General features: G+C 37.2%; 1 protein-coding gene and 1 pseudogene across 5 annotated transcripts in view; one reads left to right on the forward strand and one right to left on the reverse strand.

Annotated features, from left to right (window-relative positions):
• Positions 1–14427, reverse strand: part of LINGO2 (leucine rich repeat and Ig domain containing 2) — a 1449181-nt gene that overhangs the window by 281586 nt on the left and 1153168 nt on the right. The window lies entirely within an intron of this gene.
• Positions 8547–9357, forward strand: LOC102270460 (zinc finger CCHC-type and RNA-binding motif-containing protein 1 pseudogene; annotated as a pseudogene).

A 14427-nucleotide genomic window follows, 5' to 3' on the forward strand; every position in this document is an offset into this window, starting at 1 on the left:
TCAGCAGTGGACACAGGACTGGAAAAGGTCAGTTTTCATTCCAATCCCAAAGAAAGGCAATGCCAAAGAATGCTCAAACTACCCCACAATTGCACTCATCTCACACACTCGTAAAGTAATGCTCAAAATTCTCCAAGCCAGGCTTCAGCAATATGTGAACCGTGAACTTCCAGATGTTCAAGCTGGTTTTAGAAAAGGCAGAGGAACCAGAGATCAAATTGCCAACATCCGCTGGATCATCGAAAAAGCAAGAGAGTTCCAGAAAAGCATCTATTTCTGCTTTATTGACTATGCCAAAGCCTTTGACCGTGTGGATCACAATAAACTGTGGAAAATTCTGAAAGATGGGAATACCAGACCACCTGATCTGCCTCTTGAGAAATTTGTATGCAGGTCAGGAAGCAACAGTTAGAACTGGACATGGAACAACAGACTGGTTCCAAATAGGAAAAGGAGTTTGTCAAGGCTGTATATTGTCACCCTGTTTATTTAACTTCTATGCAGAGTACATCATGAGAAACTCTGGACTGGAAGAAACACAAGCTGGAATCAAGATTGCCGGGAGAAATATCAATCACCTCAGATATGCAGATGACACCACCCTTATGGCAGAAAAGTGAAGAGGAACTAAAAAGCCTCTTGATGAAAGTGAAAGTGGAGAGTGAAAAAGTTGGCTTAAAGCTCAACATTCAGAAAACAAAGATCATGGCATCCGGTCCCACCACTTCATGGGAAATAGATGGGGAAACAGTGGAAACAGTGTCAGACTTTATTTTTCTGGGCTCCAAAATCACTACAGATGGTGACTGCAGCCATGAAATTAAAATGCGCTTTACTCCTTGGAAGGAAAGTTATGACCAACCTAGATAGCATATTCAAAAGCAGAGACATTACTTTGCCAACAAAGTTTCGTCTAGTCAAGGCTATGGTTTTTCCTGTGGTCATGTATGGATGTGAGAGTTGGACTGTGAAGAAAGCTGAGCACCGAAGAATTGATGCTTTTGAACTGTGATGTTGGAGAAGACTCTTGAGAGTCTCTTGGACTGCAAGGAGATCCAACCAGTCCATTCTAAAGGAGATCAGTCCTGGGTGTTCTTTGGAAGGACTGATGCTAAAGCTGAAACTCCAATATTTTGGCCACCTCATGTGAAGAGTTGACTCATTGGAAAAGACTCTGATGCTGGGAGGGATTGGGGGCAAGAGGAGACGGGGACGACAGAGGATGAGATGGCTGGATGGCATCACTGACTCGATGAACGTGAGTCTCAGTGAACTCCAGGAGTTGGTGATGGACAGGGAGGCCTGGTGTGCTGCGATTCATGGGGTCACAAAGAGTCGGACACGACTGAGCAACTGATCTCATCTGATCTGGCTGTTCCTTCTGTTCACATGGAGCCCAAGTAAGTAGGTTGGAAATTTAAGATCTGCCTTTTGGCTTAAGTGAATGTTATCAATTGGTTTTGGTTTCCAAGCCCATCTCAAAATACAGTTCCTTTTATACCAAATATTGGACTTGTGTTCATTATTTTGGGCTTCCCTGGTGGCTCAGACAGTAAAGAATCTGCCTGCAGTGCAGGAGACCTGGGTTCAATTCCTGGGTCAGGAAAATCCCCTGGAGAAAGGAATGGCTACCCACTCCAGTATTGTTGCCTGGAGAATCCCATGGGCAGAGGAGCTTAAGTGGGCTACACTCCATGGGGTCGCAAAGAGTCGGACATTACTGAGCTATTATTTTGGCCCTAGCTTACTTTTTATTAAAACTAATATAAGAATTCTTACAGTTGTTTCTAAAATGTTTAGTGTTTATAAATACATAATTGCCCATTTATATCCTAATGCAATTAAAAGAGACTTTTATGTTTAGAATTTTAAGTTTGAGTTTAAAAATCCCCACAAGCCTTAGAGCCAAAAACAACAGACCTCTGCTACTACAGCTCCTGGGGGGAAGGGGGAGCTCATATGCAACTCTTCACATTTTCTTCACATTTTGATACAGACAACACTCTGTTAAGCCTGTATAAAGTATTTTATGATGATATATCTTGTGGTGAATCTTCTTTATCCAATGTGCCCATTTCTCCATAGAAAGGAGGTAAGAGGAACCTGGAATTATGAGCCTTCTATTGCAAAGTTCTGGTGCGGGTAGCCAGGGGGTAGACTCATGTGTAAAGTTGGGGAGATTCATAGCTAATTCTCATTTCCTGTGTACAAAATTGTACCTATTTTTTTCCCATTTATTTTATCTGGTTTCTTGGAGAACTTTCCTAATTTAATTTCTACAGAGTATAAGGCTCCTATCTACTACAGTTGAGTGAAGAGATGGGGGCTTCTGGATGCTTTTTGTACAGGTTTTCAAATGATATGGCAGTTTTTATACTCACTCACCCAAGTGTTCAGAGGTACATGATGTCTATAATTCCTGAGCATTTGTGTAGACTTGAATCAGCTCACTTCACATGGCTATCACCTTCTGCCTCCTGCAGGTATTTAGGCTGTTCCTAGAATCCCATGGATGGAGGAGCCTGCTGGGCTACAGTCCACAGGGTCACAAACAGTCAGACACAACTGAGCGAATCCTTAGTCCTTAGTCCATAGTCTGTTCTACTAAGTCTTTAGCACTTGGTCATCTACTTTCCATTTCCTACCATTTTATTGATTATCACTTTTCTGCTGTTATAGCCTCTTTCCTTTTCTTTGTCCTTTCTGGGTTTGTTCCTGTATAGCTAAATTAATGAAGTTTTAAGAGGGAGGAAAGATAAATGGATGTGTTCCATATGCCAACTTTCTTCTTAATCCATTTATCACAGAGTGCAAAACTCTTAATAAGCTTATGTAAGCTTGAAAGCAGTTATGAAATTGTGCTGCCAATCTCCACACACTATACTGACATTTTTTAAAGCTTTCTCTCATAGATCTTATATATCTACCTTCTAAACATTTCCTGATGATGTTGATTTTAGTTTTAATACATTAGAGATTTTCATATATCAAACATACATTGAATACCTGATATATGTGATACATGGTTTGGTGCTGGAAATATTCTGTTAGACTCACTGTATATCTTATTCTTTCTGTCTCACTCTGTTGGTGTCATCTGTCTGGAGCTTATAAATCTAAAGAACTCTTTCTAGTAGCTCTTAGCTTCAGCTTCCTTTGGAAATTTCTGTTCATACTGCAATTGGTCTCATGACATTGTTGGTACTTCCTGGTTATAGTGCTCATATTTTCTGAACTAAAAGTCAGGATGTATTGCCTGATGGTCTTACAAAGAATTTTTGTGTCCTGACTTGTGGATTTATTTTAAAGTATAAAAATCAAATCACTGTTAGTAATAGTTCAGTTTAGTAAAACTTTTGAATTATAGGCCAACATTAAGCTAAAATGAAAAAATAAAGATATCTTTGTCTTGGAGAAACTTAAGGTATAAGTTCATAGTTAATAAATTTACTGTTCAGAAAGAGTACATTTATAGACAATCAGAACAATTCTAGAACATTTCGGGAGTATGGTGAAATAATGGTGTGGCTTGATTAATAAGTAATGGAAATATTTTAGTAAATGAACACCTTGGTGTATCTTATATTTTACTTCAACTGATAAGAAAACAGATTCATCCTCTCAGGCTTATAATCATGGGAAGACAAGCTATAAAGCTATTCACATTAAAAAAAAAATTCCAACAACTTATCTACTTAGCTTTAGGGCTATAAGCATAAATAATTCAAAAGAACTTCCAGTGAGCTTACTCTAAAGCTATTTTAATCAAACAAAAAGAAATCCTGAATGAATTTTGTTCCTTCTATAAGGTCAGAAACAATCCATGTTCTGTATGGCATGAGATCACATTAATTTGTTTGTACTAAACTCAAGGCCCAATTATTTCAATGTTTTTTCAAGTTCTAATGGCTTTGGGTTCTTGGTGGTGGCTACATCTCCAGCTGTGTTTCTCAGTGACTTTAGGCATTGAATCAGTAGATTATAAATAAACAAAAAAGCTGAAGACAACAATTTGAACAATTTCCCTACACTTTAGTAGTCACTGGACCACAGATTTCTAAAGTAGAACTTAATAGAGTAATTGGGAATTGTGTTATTTTCTATCCTTGAATTCTATCAGTTTAATGGGATATTGTTAATTCATGGAAATTAGTTGAAAGAATTTTAAAAATTGGGTTTCTTTATAATAGATGTTATCCATATGAGCTAATAAGCTGAGAGATACAATAAATGTTTTGTGATACTATAATCAACAGCAAGTTTTATAAAACTCTTCTAAAGAAAAAAATAAAGACCCATAGTACTTTAAGTGGAAGGACTGTATGTATGTCCTTAATAAAATTGAATTCAAGCTTCCACACTTCTATAAAATTTGAGTAGACAAATGAATCAGTAGCTCTAGAATTGGTAGGGTTTTATGAACTCATCTCTGTATTTTAGATACTGTTTCTGTGACTATTTTTTGGTATTAGAACAAAAATTTAAAAAAAAATTCATTTCTTTATGAGGCTTCTATCCAGTTAGAGAGTTTAAATGCAAGAGTAAATATCACATAATCAAGAAAGAAGCATCATTCCCAGAAGGTCTCGGGAAGGCCATATGGAGCCAGGAACTGAGCTTCAGTATGGTATTATTTTCATGACAGACTTTGAATAATATAGATTCTCCCAAGATGCTACTGCTTGTATTTCTCTGATGGTGGTTGAGAAAATGCATAATTTCACAAGCACTCTGAATTTCCTGTTTAAAATCAATCCATCTTTGCAATTAAACCACATATGTATATTTTTAAACCTTGCAACATGTATATGCAGCTTATATAATATTTATTTATTCTGTCTACCAATCAAGTCTCTACAAATATAGATTAATCAATGGGTTCTCGCAATTAATTACTATATCCCAGCAGGAGTCAGTTACTCACCAGTTAGGAATCATGACCTAGATTATTTGGATTTACCAGGAAAATGTCAATTCCATCTCTGTTTTTTTCTTTTTTTTAGTTTGAAGGCAGTTGTATTTCCTGGCATTGAGTCATAACACAAATCTCCTTCACCTCTAGGGAGCATCTATCAAAGGGTCTACCACTCAGGTAGTAGAATAATTTTGAAGGTGTGCTTTCAAAGTCTTTCTGCCATACTTAAACATAGGAAAAGGGAACTGTTGGTCTCTTTTGCAGTCAGGCTTTTGTCTCCCTATCCCTACTCCAGCAAAGAAAAAGTTGTTAATTTGATTAGTCTAGCCTGATAAAATGATGGTAATGAACGTATCAGTTAGAGTTATGCTTTTTGAAAGGTGGGAACCCATATTTTATGAAACTTTTGTTGCATTTATTGTTTGAAATAGGTAAGTAGAGCCAGGTAGGGCTTGAACCTTAAGGACAAGTCATTCATATTTGTGTGACTTATATTCTCTTTTTTCTCTCTGCCATCCACCTTCTTTCAGAAGGTAGGAAATGTATATTCTTCAAATATAGATTCAGAGAGAGTTACTCCCCCATATTTCTTTGTTGTTTGCTTTAGTCTTTTCTTCCTTTTTTGCTTCCTTGGTAATCCTATTTTAAAGGCTGAGGTCAACAACCTACTTAGTATTCTCATCCCTAAATGTGACTTAGATCACCTTCAGGGTGACAAACCTGTAGTTAAGAATAAAAGTTTAGACTTTTGGCAGGAAGGTCTAATTGGAAAAGATGCTTGTTCCTTGGAAGAAAAGCTATGAAAGACCTAGATAGTATATAAAAAAGCAGAGACATTACTTTGCCCACAAAGGTCCATCTAGTCAAAGCTATGGTTTTTTCAGTAGTTGTGTACGGATGTGAGAGTTGGACTATAAAGAAAGCTGAGTGCTGAAGAATTGATGATTTTGAACTGTTGATATTGGAGAAGACTCTTGAGAGTCCCTTGGACTGCAAGGAGATCAAACTAATCAATCCTAAAGGAAACCAGTCCTGAATATTCATTGCAAGGACTGTTACTAAAGCTGAAACTCCAATACTTTGGCCACCTGATGCGAAAAACCGACTCATTGGAAAAGACCCTGATGGTGGGAAAGCTGGAAGGCAGGAGAAAAAGGGGACGACAAAGGATGAGATGTTTGGATGGCATCATTGACTCGATGGACATGAGGTTGAGCAAGCTCCGGGAGTTGGTGATAGACAAGGAGGCCCGGCGTGCTGCAGTCCGTGGGGTTGCAAAAAGTCAGACACGACTGAGTGACTGAACTGAACTAAAAAGAAGTAAGTAGTAGAATGAGGTCTTTAGAATTAGACTTATAATTTAAATTTTGGATTAGTTAAGTGATTTTGAATATAGTGACTTTGAGTTTTAGTTGTCTCATCTGAGAAATGTAGACGTATTTGAATAGAAGTAATGGGATTAAATAAGTCTGAATGTATGAAGGGGACACTATCATGAACAGGATCACCTTTACCATCGTCACTTCTCTGTGTTGAGTGTTAAGTTTTGTATAGACTTGATTTCATTATTATTAGCTCCAATTATAACTTAGAAAATGGAAGCTCAGAGACCTTTAAATGTCTTCTCTAAGATAATAGGGCAAGTGCAGGTCAGAGACAGGATTTGAACTCAAGTCTGTCATACTCTAAGGTGCATACCCTGAACTACTCTCTGGTATGGTCTCCTGTACGTTCCCTTTATTAATATAACTAGCTTCATTCTGTTCATACACAATGTGTTCATGAACTGGATTTAGGGGAGAAGTCGTGTATCCTCTTTTAGCTCTGAGGTGCTGAAGGTACTTGACTACATGTACACTCTGAACAAAATAATGATTTAATCATGTCAAGTTGAATTCATATATCAACTAGCTCTGAGTTGTCCAAAGCAACAGCTACCTTTATAAGTGGCTATTTAAATTTAACTCAATAAAATAAAATTTAAAAATACAGATCTTCAGTCACACTAGTCACAAGCCACGTGCACAAGCCACATGGAGCTAGTGGCTACTGCAATGAACAGTACAAATACAGAATAATTTCATCACTGCAGAAAGGTCTATTGGGCAGCATTGAACTAAATGAATTTCAATGGGAATATGAACAAATTTGTTTATTAAAGAGTTTGTCTATTCACAAATCACAGAAGACACTTAACTAGAAAACTCTTGTGTCACATCCTAACATATACACATACATATCTGTAGACTCATGGCTGTGCAAACAAAATACAGACATTGAACATTCATTCTGCAATATTTTCCTTCATGGTTAAACTGAATCTGATGCTGCATGAAAAGCTTTGCCTGTGCAACAACATGTTTAAGCAAAGCACAGAAGATACACTTATATGTTATTAGTTATCCATGTCAACAGATTCTCATCTTGAACATTCCAAGATACAGACAGGCCTGTGAAACTGCAGAAACATTTAATCAGCTTCATTTTTTCAAAGTTCCTAGAGAGTGCAATTGTTGGATAAGCTTCAATAAAGGGGGAAGGGAAGCTATTTAAGAACTGTTTTTCTGGAGGAAACTTAACAAGGCAGGAGAGATGGTGTTCTGATATATTGAGCCAATCTTCAGAAATAGTCCATACAGCCATAAAGATATGGAAAATGAAAAGCCAGAGTGATCAAACAACTTCAGGAAAATAAACAGATAAGCACAAAAAAATGAAATGAATCAGCATACCTTTATTCTGCCTGGTTTCCTGAGAATTTATATAGCAGCTAGTGACAGAAAAGTGACTTATTAAGAAACACATACATTGTTTGTTCCTGGGTTCTACTTGTTGTTGCTGTAGTTTGGGTTTTTTCTGTTTAAAGGCAGCAGAGGCTATTTGTGTAACAAACACAAACTTCCTCTTGTTTCTGTTTGTCAATAAAAGTAAAATTATTACCTCAGTTTAGAAACACCCACTTTTCAATTACTTAGTAAAAATTAACATCTCTGCTGCCGCTGCTGCTAAGTTGCTTCAGTCGTGTCCAACTCTGTGCGACCCCATAGACGGCAGCCCACCAGGCTCCTCTGTCCCTGGGATTGTCCAGGCAAGAACACTGGAGTGGGGTGCCATTGCCCTCTCCTAGGAACCACTTATATTAAGTATCTTCTAGAGTTGTACATTTATTTTAAGCATTGCATGCATGCATTTATTATCTGTGTAGTACTGGAATCATTTACCTCTCGACAATGGCTTTTAAATAATCCTACCATCAACACTGCAGGGTGAGTGTGTGGAAACAATATCCCCATTACGTTATTGTTGTTTAGTCGCTAAGTCATGTCCAATCCTTTTGCAACCCTCATGGACTGTAGCCTACCAGGTTCCTCTGCCCATGACATTTATCAGGCAAGAATACTGGAGTTGGTTGCCATTTCCTTCTCTAGGAGATCTTCCCAACCCAGAGATTGAACCCACATCTCCCGGATTGGCAGGCAGATTCTTTACCCTTGAGCCACCAGGGAAACCTTAATGGAAAAAATAGATATCCTCTAGCTTGCATTTTGTGATTATCAAAAACATTCTAAATATGCAACATTTCCTGATTCAACCTTTAATGCCTATACTTAAAAAAAAACGACAGTTCTCGTCTCCTGCGCCTGACCCCTCCCGGGACCCGTGATGCCAGCTGCAAGGAGCGACGAACGCTGGGGGTTGAGCCCCAAGTGAGCTGAGGGCTCGCGCTCTTCTGGCCCTCCCCCCGGGCCCACCCCACTTGAAGAAATGAGTGGTGGATTGGCCCCAAGTAAAAGCACAGTGTATGTATCCAATCTGCCCTTTTCCCTGACCAACAATGACTTATATCGGATATTTTCCAAGTATGGCAAAGTTGTAAAGGTTACTATAATGAAAGATAAAGATACCAGAAGGAGTAAAGGGGTTGCATTTATTTTATTTTTGGATAAAGACTCTGCACAAAACTGTACCCGGGCAATAAACAACAAACAGTTATTTGGTAGAGTGATAAAAGCAAGCATTGCTATTGACAATGGAAGAGCAGCTGAGTTCATCCGAAGACGAAACTACTTTGATAAATCTAAGTGTTATGAATGGGGGAAAGTGCACACTTAAGTTATGCCTGCCCTAAAAATATGCTTGGAGAACGAGAACCTCCAAAGAAGAAAGAGAAAAAGAAAAAAAAAGAAAATTCCTGAGCCAGAAGAAGAAATTGAAGAAGTAGAAGAAAGTGAAGATGAAGGGGAAGATCCTGCTCTTGACAGCCTCAGTCAGGCCATAGCTTTCCAGCAAGCCAAAATTGAAGAAGAACAAAAAAAATGGAAACCCAGTTCAGGAGGTCCTTCAACATCAGATGATTCAAGACGCCCAAGGATAAAGAAAAGCACATACTTCAGTGATGAGAAGGAACTTAGTGATTAAAAATATATGTATTATGTAAATATCATTAAAAAAATTTTTTTTTAAGTCTTGGAGTACCAAGTTCCCTTGGGACTAAAAATTACTTTTAGAATTTGAACATAAGAACACTTAGTACCAAATACTTTTTTACTTTAGATAGTTGATAGGAAATGGTAATTTTATAGTATCATGTTTATCTTGCATCAAGATTTGCTAATAATCATTAATCTTGAAAACAGTTCATTTGAATAAAAAAGGAAATGTAATAGTATTATAACAAAGCTATCCCAAGAAGAAAGTCAAAGTCACTCAGTCATGTCTGACTCTTTGTGACCCCATGGACTATACAGTCCCATGGAATTCTCCAGGCCAGAAATACTGGAGTAGGGAGCCTTTCCCTTCTCCAGGGGATCATCCCAACCCAGGGATCGAATCCAGGTCTCCCACATTGCAGGCGTATTCTTTACCAGCTGAGCCAGAAAGGTAGATAGTAAAAAGATTTGAGAAGTTCATTATAAAAGTTTATTCATGATTGGTTTATATAAGAACTTTTGAAATAAATTTCATCTTTAAAATTAAAACGTCATAAAGACTGAAAAAAAAGGACAGCATTTTACGATTTGTTATAGGTATACACTTAAAATGTGCTTGTGAGAGATTGAAAGATTATGCTTGACATTTATATTCAGAAAAGCAAAATGAACAAAAAGAAAAAAATAAATATTTTTCCTAATTTCAACAGAACTTTGAGATATTAGACAGAATACAAATGTTAATTTAGAGAAAGCAAGAGCTAAAGATAGAAGTTTAAGAAAAATATGTTGGTATCCTTGCATGTGTGTGTGCTAAGTCACTTGACTTGTGTTCCACTCTTTGTAATCATATGGACTGTAGTGTGCCAGGCTTCTGTGTCCATGGGTTTCTTCAGGCAAGAATACTAGAGTGGGTTGCCATGCCCTCCTCCAGGGGATCTGCCCGACCCAGGGATTGAATCTATGTCTTCTTACATCTCCTGTATTCGCAGGTGGGTTCTCTACCATTAGCGTCACTTGGGAAGCTCATTGGTATCCATAGTAGCAAATAAACTCATCTTGATTAAGGTTTCCTTTATATTCACATGCATAAAATCAATGGATTAAAAAATGCTAATGGCTTATGACATTCCCTTTGTCTAGAAATCTACTCTTATGACATCTGACAATTGTTGAAGTTTTGCAGGTATTCAAGGAAGTCATGGACAATCAAAGGTCACAAAAAGAAGACCCAAAACAAAAAAAAAAAAAAAAATGTGAGCACCAGAGGGATCTGGTATGCATCACTACTGTACTTTTTATGGAGAATTTTCTAAGCAAAAAATTTTTAAAGCAAAAATTCTTTTTCTTCTGCAGGAAATGCCAAATTCTTATCATGGTTGTTTGTAAGAAAGTTAGGACATCCTAAGTGTGGCTACTATGGCTGCTTCTCCACTACCAAGGCCAGGATGTTACTAGAAAAACTCACAGAAGACAATTTCAGAGGTGGGTTGTCTGGCTTTGGTATTCAGTATTAAGGTCCTTCTTTAGAATTTCATACACATGTTTTCTACAGGAAAACAAGACACACAGAGGTCATCACCCCAATTCATTCCACACCTGCAAAATTTCAAAGTTTGTGTTTGAGTGATCGGCACATGGTAGAATGGCAAAGTGCTAGAAAAAGCTCACCTAATGAATTAGTGGAGGAAAATATGGGCAGTCAAGTACGGCCAAGAAGGTTTCAGGAGTCAACAATGATTAGAAGTCAAGGGGGGAAATGTCAAGCAAATAGCAATCAGAAATGGAAATATATGCTCATTTGCACATCTGAATTAGTACTTTTATAGTGAAGGCAGACAAAGTGTTCACCGTGGTGCTTGAATCACATTTTTGACCTGAAGAACAAGTACATCTCTTCTTTTTATGTATTGAATGGTTCAGTCTAATCAAACAACTGGCAGGCCAAGAGCTGAACAATAAATTCAGTCTAAAAGAAATGTTTCTAAGCATTGTGCTAGTGTGTCTGTGTGTGTGGAGGGGAGGGGGTGGTATGGACTGAATTGATGGAAATGTCTAATCCATTACATCAACATGGTTATGGCAGCATATAAAATACACAGGACCAGAACTCATCATGGAAACACTCTTCAAAGTCATGGTATTGATTTCAATTATGATATCTTTCTTGCTAATGCATTCTGTGTTCCTGTTGGTGGGCAGAGAGAGCAGGATTAAATCAAAGTGAAAGCCATACCTAAAGCGAAAAAAGCCTTCATGTAGCCCAAAGACAGAGAAAAGAAGCAAAAGCTGTGAGCTAAAAGAGCCATTCAGAGAATTGTGCTCAATGGCATGAAGTTTAAAATCGCCCATAAATATGAATACATTATCCATCTTTTTCTCTCTTGGCACTTCTGCAGTTGACATTACCACTGTCTGCTGTGTTAAGATTGGGAGAACTAAGCTGGAAAATGTGATAGCAAATCCTTAACTCAAGCAGCAGTATATGGAGCAGGCTGTTAAACTGCCATGTTAGCAGAATGCACAAATGTCAACATTATTTTAGAATGATTTATTATATCCATAACAGTCAAAATAAATAAATGTGGCCCCATAGTCCACAACCCATGGATGGCTTCTCTAATTCAGGATTCTGCAGATGACATTTTCTATTAGGATGACATTTCAGACCTTTAAAAATAAAATTTGGAATTTTTGTGGGGATTTCTAATGTTTTTGGCATATTATTTCAATTATTATAGAAGGAGGGGTTTAGTAGAAAAGTGCTATCAAGTGGTTAAATGAAGAAAGGGAAGAAAAAAAGACTGTGACATAATTCGCTTAGATAGCCATCACTGCAGAAATGGCAATTGCAAAGGTGATTGCATTATAAAATGTCTTTCTTCAATATGATTGCTGCGTTGACAACATAAACACTCCTACAGATGAACTTCTCCTGAACAGAAATTGAAGAGCTAGGATAGCTATGTGGGTTCAGAATGCAAAATTAAAAGAAAAAAATTACCTGCATATATATTTAAACATTCATTTTTTTAGTTTTTATGGAATACAGCATATTTTCTATGGGGATTTTAAAATTAAACCCCAATAAAGTATTCCACTGGCAGCAATATTTTTAGAACTCAAATGGCTTATTTATGATCATTATGAAAGTTGCTGTATTTCATAGTTTGCCACCTTTAAAATAACACATCATTCATTCTGAACAGGTGGATCAAAAAATGAGAAATTTTCCAAAATACGAAAGAGAAAAAGATATTTGGAAGAATTCATATGATTTTTTTTTGCATTTTATAAACAGAGAATGGTATTAAAAATACAATATGATTGTTCTGGGCTTCCCTAGTGGCTCAGATGCTAAAGAATCTGTCTACAACGCAGGAGACCCAGGTTTGATCCCTGGCTTGATTAATGAGAAGGGCCAAATAAATAGATATTAATACAGTTACACGAATCATTGGTGCTGATGTCCTTAAATTTATCATAATATACATATATAGTACATATAATACATATCTACTATATATAGTACATAATATAAATGAATTGAGTGATGTATTGTTTTTATACAATTATTTTTAAAACCACAACACCTTATTTTGGGTAAACTTCTGAAATAGGAAATCCCAGTAAAATTGATAACACTAAGCTAACACTAAGTGAAATAGTTCCTATGTCTATCTGGAGTAATACTCGGGTATACTATTAAAAATTTTAAAAGAAAATTTGAGATTTAAAAAGAAAATGGCAAATGAAAGGTGAAAATGTTTGTGCACATTTTCCAAATGTAACAGTTTGGTTCATATACTTCTGCACAGAATACTTTTCGCATTTTTTCCTCTATATGAGCAAACACCACCATAGGAAAATCAGTATTTTAAAACAAAGTCCTGGGAACAGTTTTTCTTGAGATATTTTCCTTCTTTTAGTGTCCTTATTTTCTCAAACTACATTTTATAATCTCCTTTATTGCCCTGATGTCCAAAAGAGCCTTCACATTTTGAATCCTAAAATATATTTGGTGATAATAATGGATCTTGGACCAAAAGACCACCTTCTAATATTTCAGCTCTCAGATACCAAGAAAAATACATGACTATGTGAAACAGGAACTTCTTTTCAATGTGTGAGATTAACAAGGAAAAAAAGAATATGTGACCACTGAAAGATGGGTTATCTTATTTTGTGCTGGTCTTTTTGTTACTTTTTGTATAAGGTACACATGTGAAAAAAATAAGATAATTATCTATTTATTATGAGACTGAGGTGATGAGTAAACTACATATCCTAATGAAATGGTGTGGAAAAAGAGGAAGGAGATCTATTCTTAAAGCAGTCTAAAATAGAGACTATACATAAGAGCTAATGTGGAAAGGGACAAAGGTGAAGGCAGAGTTACAAGTATGTATATCTATATCTGAAGACTAGAGTCTGGGCTCTGGTTCTGATATATGATATCTATTGTTGCTGTTGCTAAGTCGCTTCAGTCGTGTCCGACTCTGTGCGACCCCATAGATGGCAGCCCACCAGGCTCCCCTGTCCCTGGGATTCTCCAGGCAAGAACACTGGAGTGGGTTGCCATTTCCTTCTCCAATGCAGGAAAGTGAAAGTGAAGTCACTCATTCATGTCTGACTGTTCGAGACCCCATGGACTGCAGCCTTCCAGGCTCCTCCGTCCATGGGATTTTCCAGGCAAGAGTACTGGAGTGGGGTGCCACTGCCTTCTCCAATATGATATCTAACCCTATGCAAAGTTAATAATTTAATCTGGAATTTTCAGTTTTTTCCATTATAATAGCGGACCAGGCTGACTCAAAGAAAACTGAAGTACTAAAGCTGATTAGGTATGCACTTATAATGCAGACTGAATCTTCCTGGAACCCAATCTGACAATAGGGGCCAATCAGCTTCCCAGCTGGAAAATCTGCTCTCCCAAGGTCATCAAAACCAAGGCTGTTCTGAACTGAGTTGCACGTACACCGCCATGAAGAACAGAGATAAATAAGAATGTCCTCTAGTTTTCTACTATCATTTCATACCCTGATACCTTTGGCCACAACTCTACCTTCTCCAGGACCTTGG

The sequence above is a fragment of the Bos mutus genome, chromosome 8, assembly GCF_027580195.1.
Source record: "Bos mutus isolate GX-2022 chromosome 8, NWIPB_WYAK_1.1, whole genome shotgun sequence".
NCBI classification, from domain to species: Eukaryota; Metazoa; Chordata; class Mammalia; order Artiodactyla; family Bovidae; genus Bos; species Bos mutus.